The sequence below is a fragment of the Epargyreus clarus genome, unplaced genomic scaffold, assembly GCF_041222505.1.
Source record: "Epargyreus clarus isolate Ecla_fem2 unplaced genomic scaffold, WU_Ecla_fem_2.2 ptg000002l, whole genome shotgun sequence".
NCBI lineage: Eukaryota > Metazoa > Arthropoda > Insecta > Lepidoptera > Hesperiidae > Epargyreus > Epargyreus clarus.
In genome coordinates this window covers 10,656,826-10,665,995 of record NW_027332210.1, presented here as the reverse complement: position 1 = coordinate 10,665,995, position 9,170 = coordinate 10,656,826, and the positions used below count along the sequence as shown (strand labels likewise).

General features: G+C 37.1%; 1 long non-coding RNA gene across 1 annotated transcript; it reads left to right on the top strand.

Moving 5' to 3' along the window:
- The first annotated feature begins 393 nt into the window (after positions 1 to 393).
- On the top strand, positions 394 to 3,899 carry LOC140747571 (uncharacterized). The gene is made up of 2 exons (XR_012102883.1): positions 394 to 2,442; positions 3,261 to 3,899. It is a non-coding gene; the product is annotated as an uncharacterized LOC140747571 (long non-coding RNA).
- The last annotated feature ends 5,271 nt before the right edge of the window (positions 3,900 to 9,170 follow it).

Below are 9,170 nucleotides of genomic sequence, written 5' to 3'. Positions count from 1 at the left end.
GCTCTTTATTTCCCACTAGTTATTGCCCGCGGCTTCGCCCGCGTTTAAAAGAAAATAATATAACATACTAACATACATAAAGCTAAAAATTCGTACCTTCAACTTTGCTAAAGATCATAACTTGATCAAATGCATAGTTTACGATCCTTACTAATATCGATTAAAATAATCGATGTTTTGGGTCCAAAAGATCGATTCTCCGATTAATCGATCTTAGATCGTCATCCCTAGTTCTCGTAGGGTTTCCGGGATAAAAACTATCCTATGTCCTTTCTCGGGTCTCAGATTATCCTTGTACAAAATTTCATTAAAATCGGTTCATTTGTTTAGGCGTGAAGAAGAGACAACCAGACAGACAGACAGACAGAGTTACTTTCGGATTTATAATATTATGTAACTGGCAAGTTGAGGAGCTGTATTTTTTATCTGTGAGCGGTGAGGCATAGCGGTGAGGAGAGGCGCGGTGCGCTTTTGAATTTGATGTTTTGTTGTTTTCTTATATTCTCTTTCAGTGTAAAACAAAAGGAAGTAATAAAAATCTTTGTCTGGATTAATAATTGTTTATATTATATTCAGAAGTGGGATAAAGTGCTCACAATGAAGAGAGTAAAGATATAAAAAGGATATTATGCCAGATGAGAGAAAATAAATTATTCCAACTGATGTCGGAACAGTCGTAATTTGTAAGCAATATTATCGATGATGGTGATGATGAGGATGATCGTAGATGATGATGGCAATATATGAGAAGGCATCAACATGATTAGTTTACATAAATGACGATACTGAAGATCTTAAATAATTAACCCTAATACATTCGATCGGCTGGTGTGAAATAGAAGGCCCAGTAGGTGAAGTCGTATCTGAGTAAACGCAATTTATAACCTGCTTCAAGTGGGACTTTGTAAGTCATTTTTCTAATAAAATGAGCAGCAAGAGGAGCAGCATTAATTAACCAGATAAGTATGACGTGTGTTAACAGCTGTTAATACACTTGGGGTAAGGCTTTGATATGCTGGTGAGAAGTTTTATTTTACATTGAATAAGGGAGCTGACTGCTTGCATACGATAATTATTATTAATTAGTAGCTTACGAATTTTGAAGTAGAATGCAGCAGGCGTTACATTGGAGGTTCTTCTGAGGTTACAGATGTCCGGCCTACGGTGACTAACTTCTATAAGCTAACTTGTCAGTCTTATCTAGATTTGTTATGACAAAAATAGTTGTGTTACTACATGTGTGTACTATGTGTGTTGTGTACTGATGTATGCCTTGAATTGTTTACTTACACAAGTTTAATAGTCTTTTTTATAAGATGTTAGTTGCAGTATTTAAAATAAAACTTGTTGTTAACAATTAATGATGCTTGTTGTAATGTTATAAAGCCCAGGTCGCTCAACTAATATTATGAGGATGGGCAACTGTGAAAGTCTTTTATACTGTAGTTGTGTTTATTTCTCTACAGGAGCTTCATACACGGACGTGTGACTTGTAACAGTTATAACATATCAAGATGACCATGATGTGGAGCATAGTCAGACGCTTAAGACTTGTGATATACCGTTGGCAACAAAGACTGGGTTGTAGAAGAGGAAATGGAAGTAGCGATGGTGCTGTTGGTAGCACTCTTTGAGCGGTTCCTGAACAACACCACATTATGCATGATTAATGCAAGTTAAGTTTTCTAGAATTTTGTATGGATCTGGTAAATAATCTTCTTTATGGTATGAGTGTGGAGCAGCAGCATAATCTCTAGAAATTTGAGAAAGAGATAATACATTACTGAGACATCTCCAATAAGAGACTATAATTAAACCTGAGGTTTGGTTAAAGAGACAGTCATAGATACATAATATGACTACTTACATTTTGAGTTTTAAGAAATTATTATTTTACACAAATAACTTCATTAATGGGGAGGTTTGAGATTCGGGTTTTCAATCTGTTCTGAGGTGTGAGGTTCAATCCCGGGTACAGACCTTTGACTTTTTAAACTTATGGGCATTTTAGAGTTTATTTGCCTTCTATTAACAGTTAAGGAGTAAATTAAATTGATACTACACATAAAGGACCCTTGAGATTATTAGTTTTAGACATATACATGTGTACTTTATGGTTGCTCACTGAGAATAAATCATAGTATTAGAGTTATACTTGATTAAGCATTATGATGTGCCTAATGCAGGGTAAGCGTTAACGATTGAGGAGTACCGGTTAAGCATTCATGTTAAGAGTAGCGCTTATTCAACATTAGTGATATAAACTTTTCTGATTGAGCATGGTGGGTTACAGTTGCAGGAGAGCTTGATTACTAAAGTCATAATGGTTTAATAGGAAATGTCCTTGTGTGTCCTTTAATGAACATAGAAAGTAACTCACTGACGGTAGATGCCTACTATAAGTATGCTCACAATTAATTGTGAGAAATGAGATTATATGAGGTACGTGAATGCAGCGAGTAGTGGTACTTAAAATAATAAACTCTGTTATTTAGCTTATAGCTCTTTCGCTCTATGGTTGCCGGTTAAGTGTTAGTGGTTAAGCTAAACTGGTTAAGTATAGCGGGAGAATATTGACGAGATATAGAAATAAAGCTAGGTGCTCATTAAGTGACTAACGTTAGATAATAGTAACTAGCGATCGAGTCATAATAGCTTAACATTTTAACTTAACATTTTATTGTCTGTGTCGTTTATAAACAATATTATTGTCTTGTTAATTTTTGGGTTGAATTGAGGTAATAGATATCAGAGATGAATAACTTCAGTTATCTTTGTTGGTATTATGCAAAAACAAGAGGAACTGTCGGTCTATTGAAAAGCGCACCATTCTCGATCCTCGGTTCCGTAAATGCGGTGGTGAGATGAGCTGAGTGAGATGAGTATTGTTAGTGCGAAAATGTGATGAGACGCTGAAGTAGTGTTAGTTGTCATATAAAGAAAATATCCTTGTTGCTGCAAACCCTATGTTACTTATCAGAATTGTAAACATAAGATGAGCCATTATAGCCGACATCATATGAAATATTTTAATTTATTTGGGGTGTTCAATGAACCATATTTAATCTTTTAGATTTTGATGGATTCGGTTTAAGTTTTAAAAAGTATTTTGTTAATTCATTGAAGAAAGCAAATTTAATTTAGTTTTCTTGTGGTGGGAATTCTAATACACATAGTCTAAAATAGCATTTTTGTAGTCAAGATACCCTTATAGTAGCCAGATAAGGAACACACTTGCTCTCTGAGATTTCTTATTACAGATATCTTTGGCAAATAAAGATTGGGGTGTCGCCTGCTAGATGAAGTGTTGCGCTGGGAGTCGAGTAGAGAATGGATGTGAACAACCTTAACTCAAGCAGGTAGCGCCCTGAGGAGAGTCCTGAGTGGTTGAAAAGTGAATTAATACGGACTAAAGAAAGACGGAGAATAAGAAGCTTCACTCGAGTACGAATGAGAGGTCAGAACGCGTCGGAGAAGAGGATACTGACATGCTTGAAAAGTTTTTGTGGCCAAGGACAGTGGAGCCTAGATTGAGTGGTACCTATGCACACTGGGTAGAGAAATAATTTGCGTGGTCAAAGGCTATTTGAAAATATGTAATTCATCAGAAGTAGATCTATCATATGGAAATGGATGGAACTATTACCAGAGCAAAGAGATGAGAAGTAGTAACAGAGGTGAGGTGAGGTGAGGTGAGGCGTCAATTGCGGCGCAATTGTTCCAGGATGGCCGACTGTAACTGGCAAGTTGAGGAGCTGTATTTTTTATCTGTGAGCGGTGAGGCATAGCGGTGAGGAGAGGCGCGGTGCGCTTTTGAATTTGATGTTTTGTTGTTTTCTTATATTCTCTTTCAGTGTAAAACAAAAGGAAGTAATAAAAATCTTTGTCTGGATTAATAATTGTTTATATTATAATTAGTAAGGATAATACGAGTAGTATAGATAGTCATCTCTCTGTGTCCGATCGGTTAGAACCTTTGAGTCTGCGGAGGGACATAGGATCCCTCTGTGTGTTATACCGGTTTTACAATGGTGGGTGTTCCGAGGAACTATTTGACCTGGTGCCTACGTCACCATTCCTCCATCGCACCACTCGCCGAAGGATGAACTTCCATCCGCACCAACTGGACTCGTAGTGGTCCTCCACGGTTCGGTTTGCGCGGACTTTCTTGCCGCGGACGTGTAAGATGTGGAATGAGCTTCCTCCTGAAGTATTCCCGGAGCGCTATGACATGGGGCTCTTCAAAAAAGGTGCAAAAAGAGCTCTCATACAAAGCCGGCGATGCAATCTTTCCATCAGGTAGCACGTCTACCTAATCGTTAGGTTAAAAAATAAAAAAAAAATACGTGTGGCACTCGGAGACTGCCGCGGTAAAGCTATTGCATAGCATTTTTTATGCTATGAAAACGCTCAGAAGGAATTCCAGAAATACAATATATTCTTCCATAATCATCAACATTTACATTAATACATCTTTATCCACTATTTTATCATATCTCCATTATATAAGACATTGCAAATATCAGCTGACATTTCATAACTCCAAGCAAGACTGAACATTCTAAAATATAAAATAGAAAAGTATTTAATAAGAGACGTAAAGTATTAACAACCAGCAATATAAATGGATCAATGCGATGTGCCTGTGACATTTGGCCGAATGTTACAGGTACATCGCATTTTTCATTAATAAATGCACTTTGTTTATTCATATTTAAAACACTTTGTACACAAATTATTTGTACCATAAATCATAATGGCGTTTTGATTTTGTGCTGTCAAGTCTGTCAGTTGTAATTGTACGTTTAAAAATAACAAACACTCTTTTACGTTATTTTATCAATCCAGAATTCAACATAGCTTATGTTGATAAAACATATTATTTGGATAATATGGTAATATAATTTTGAATTTTATAATGGGAATATAAAATATACTTCACGCAATTTTAAGATTTCTGCACGGATTATAAAAAAATGTGTATTACTGCCATCTGTGTTCAAGTTGACGAATTAAGGTTATCAAATAAAATAATAAGGAATGTAAAATAATACTTTATTCAATTATATCCATATTTTTCTATTGACAGTCAACAACTCGGTTGCCTGGAGACTTGATATCCAACAGTCCTCCACCGCTATTTTCACTTACACCACCAGGGGCGCCGGCAGCATTTGGTCAAGGTGACGGCGCACCAGTATGCCATTTTCAGTTCTGACTTCATAATGGAGTCTACCTAATCTTCGGATGACGACTCCGAACTCCCATTTAACTCTTGGGTTGGTGTAACTGCGGACTTGTACCTTATCACCTTGTCCGAACTCCTGCGTTGGCGGTGCATTGTAATGTAGTCTGGATAGTGGGGCGGATTTCTTAAATAAGGCATGCATATAGGTTCTTACCTCTCTGCCGAACATTAACTGATAAGGTGATAACTCTTTTGTATTAGGTGTACGTCTCAAGCGTGCCTTGACAGTTAACAGTTTATCAAATAAACTTCCGCTCTTGCTGATATAAAAGAACATTCAGGTATTAGCCGATTATTTTCTTTTTGTACATTCAAAAATTTAAATTTTAGCTTTGTATATATTTCTTCAAATTCGTACCTGTATTTTATTTCCTCTTCTAAATTTTCTTTTTCTGTAAGCCATTCAATTTTTTCTTGAATCGCGTAGAATTTGTTCAAATTTTCTTGTAAAGAATTCAGTCGTATATTTATTTCTTCAATGTCAATTTTTTCTATTTCCGAAATGTAATTTTCGGTTCGTTTCATTAACCCATGTAATGTGGCTCGTATTTCCTTATTGTTTTTTAGTTCATTCGACATCTCGTCGCCAATATCAAATAAAATAATAAGGAATGTAAAATAATACTTTATTCAATTATATCCATATTTTTCTATTGACAGTCAACAACTCGGTTGCCTGGAGACTTGATAGTTGGATATCAAGTCTCCAGGCAACCGAGTTGTTGAAAGGTGTTACTTATTTTCGTTACGGAATTTCTCGATTCGGTCGCCGCGCTCAAAGCCCGCGATAAAAGCTATGCAATAGCTTAAAAAAAGATAGTTATAGTCGTATAGTTTGTAAAAGTATTGCAGTAATAAATGTACATATATCTTTTACCACTTTTTCATTATCTTTTTTTCTTATTTTATCCGGCGTGGAAACGCTCGTAAACGTCACGCAAAAAGGACAAGGTCAATGACCTTTAAAGATGTTTATAATTATTAAGCGAACTGCGTGGAGTGACCGCAGTACCTAAATTGCTTCCGTACTTAGGGCACGCTAAGCCGGTCCCTTATGGGCATGAAAGCACCCGACACAAGTTGACCATTAACCCTTACCTCCCTCAGGCCTTAACTAATTCGCATTGAAGCGGGAAGTAGATTTTTATTATATAGAAGTAGCGGACGAGCACGCAGAACACCTGATGGTATGTGGCTACTGCTGCCCATGGACATCTGTGATCTGCCCCAGATAAGATTAGATTCCTACCTGAGGTCAGCCATAGATGCGCCGCTACCCTTGAGGACTAAGCTGGAATGCCTCGGAAAAGTATATCTCCCTTACCATACCCTTCGAACCAGAACACAGCAACGTTTAACACTGCTGTTACTAAGCAGAAATAGGTGTACTGAAGATCTGGTTGTAAATCTATTGTAATATTAGGCGGGTTCTTCTCAATAGTGGGACGTAAAAAGATTGAAAGCCATTTTCACAATATATTAACTTAAAATTAAAAACAATATCGTTACGTGTTCATATTAATTAATACGTACAATGCCGATGCAGTTTAAATACAATATTAATTACAGAAGTGCTTAATACTTCATATCGTGACATTGTTGTTTATTTTACTTATGAATTTTACTGTAATGTTATTTATTCTTCAATCATATGAATCGTGTTTGTTAATATCAATATTATACTTTTAATTATTTTTGATACTTAAAAAATCCATAATCCATAGAACAGGGATTCTGACTAAGCGTTCCTGTAGTTCCGGGACCAGGGGTTTGAAGGTAGAACCCTGTGGTTCGACTCCGGCGACACCACCGCCACACCTATTTCTACCTAATAACAGCAGGGTGAGGTAAGGGAGACATATTTATCCGAGGCGTTCCAATTTAGTCCTCAGGACGACCTTCATCAGGTAATTAATCTTATCTGGGATTGATCACAGATGTCCATGGGCTCTCTCTTTAGTCGTTCACTCTTGACAGAGCGGTCGTGGTTTCACGATGTTGCATCAGTTCTGGACGATGCCACCCTTGCGATGCGCCTCCACTTGTTGCGGTCTTCAGCGTTGCGGCAACATAGGATAATGGAGGCTTGTGTGGTAATCTTTATTAAGTCGGTCCAACGCGTAGGAGATCGTCCGCGTGACCGCTTGTCTTCCATGTGCTCTTGGACAACGAGCCGTTCCATGGAGTTTTGATTTCGGACAACGTGTCCGAAGTATTTGAGGATTCATTTTTGTACCGTCGACGATAGCCTCTCTTTAATGTTAAGTTCCTCCAAGATTGAAACATTGGTTCGAAACGCTGTCCAAGGGATTCGCAGCAATCTCCGCCAGCACCACATCTCAAGTGCATCAATCTTACGTCGGTCTTTGAGGCGAACCGTCCAAGTTTCTGCACCATACAGAAATATTGGGAAGACCAAACTTCTCATAAGGCGTACTTTTGTGGCTTTGGTGATATTGCGGTTGCACCATATTCTTTTGAGCTTGTCTACGGCAGATCTTGTGATAGCACATCTCCTTCGTATCTCGTCCTCATATCCCCCAGTGTTTGTGATCGTGAAGCCAAGGTACACGTAGCTTTGAACAACTTCACAGTTGCCAATCATATCGATTTCAGGTTGATTTAGTTCAGCTCAGTCCACGATCATCATTTTGGTTTTGTGTCTGTTGATTCCGAGTCCGAAAGAGCGGCTTGTTGTCTCTAAACGTGTCAAGAGCTGTTCCATATCTTCTTTTGTTTGTCCATGGGCAGTAGCCATTTATTATTAGGGTGACTGCATGCTCGTCTGCTACTCCTATAGTCCCTCCTCCTCCTAGTCATAAAAAAGAGATAGAGCCTTGTGACAGATAGACATACAGACAGACGGGCTTACTAATAGGGTTCAGTTTCCACCCTTTGGGTACGGAACCCTAAAAATGTATACATGATATCCAGTTGTCCAACCTTTCAAAGTACTTTTATTAAGATTTGTAAAGAATCTTCTCAAAATGACGTAACAGGTAGGATCTTAGCTTTGAAGGGCCTTCCGGATACGCGTCGTGTGAAGTTTGGATCAAAGTAATTGGTCCTTTGTCGCTTTTCTCACATTTCAAAGGTAAGTACCCACTATGAAGGGCTGTAGTATTCAACAGGTTTTAATATGGGATTTGTGTAAAATGTTAGTATGGCTTTGTTCTGTTTTGTAGCAGTAGTGTAGTTTGTTATTGTGTGTGTTTGAACGTTGTGGTAAGGGCAGTTACACATATTATAATGTCCGTTATTAATTATCAACTGTCCACTGATGCTTCTTTGACATTTTCTATTGTGATACCACTGACATTATTCATTTTTATCTTTATGTGACATTTTATTGTTATTGACATTTTATCTTATTAACGTTTTAATAATATTGGAAATTAGTATCTACAATTTAATAATTTGAATAAAATGCGACTTAAAATTATATTTGTACGCGATTTATGGCAGAATGAGCGAAAATTCTTGACTGTAACACCAATGTATACACCTTATTCTACAAATAAAGACTTTGTATTTATTGTATTTATTTATTTATCAATCTCTCCATTGTCTTGCTTAACAAATATCAACATCTCACAATTTGACATTCCCAAACTTAGATCTTTGGTATGTAAAAATTGGATAGATTGTTATTACGTTAGTATTTGAAAGGTGTAACGGATTTATCACCGAAGTCAGGTAGGTAGGTCATTAATCTTATTTGAGGTTGATTGCAGCTGTTATCGGCAACTAACCATTTTATTTATCTTATATATAGAATTATCGTGTCACAGTGTTACCGTACCGTTACCGTACTCCTCCGGAACAGCTTTACCGATTTTAACCAAATTTTATGTGTATATTCAGTAGGTCAGAGAATCGGCTACTATCTATTTTTCATACCCCTAAGTAATAAGGGTTGTTC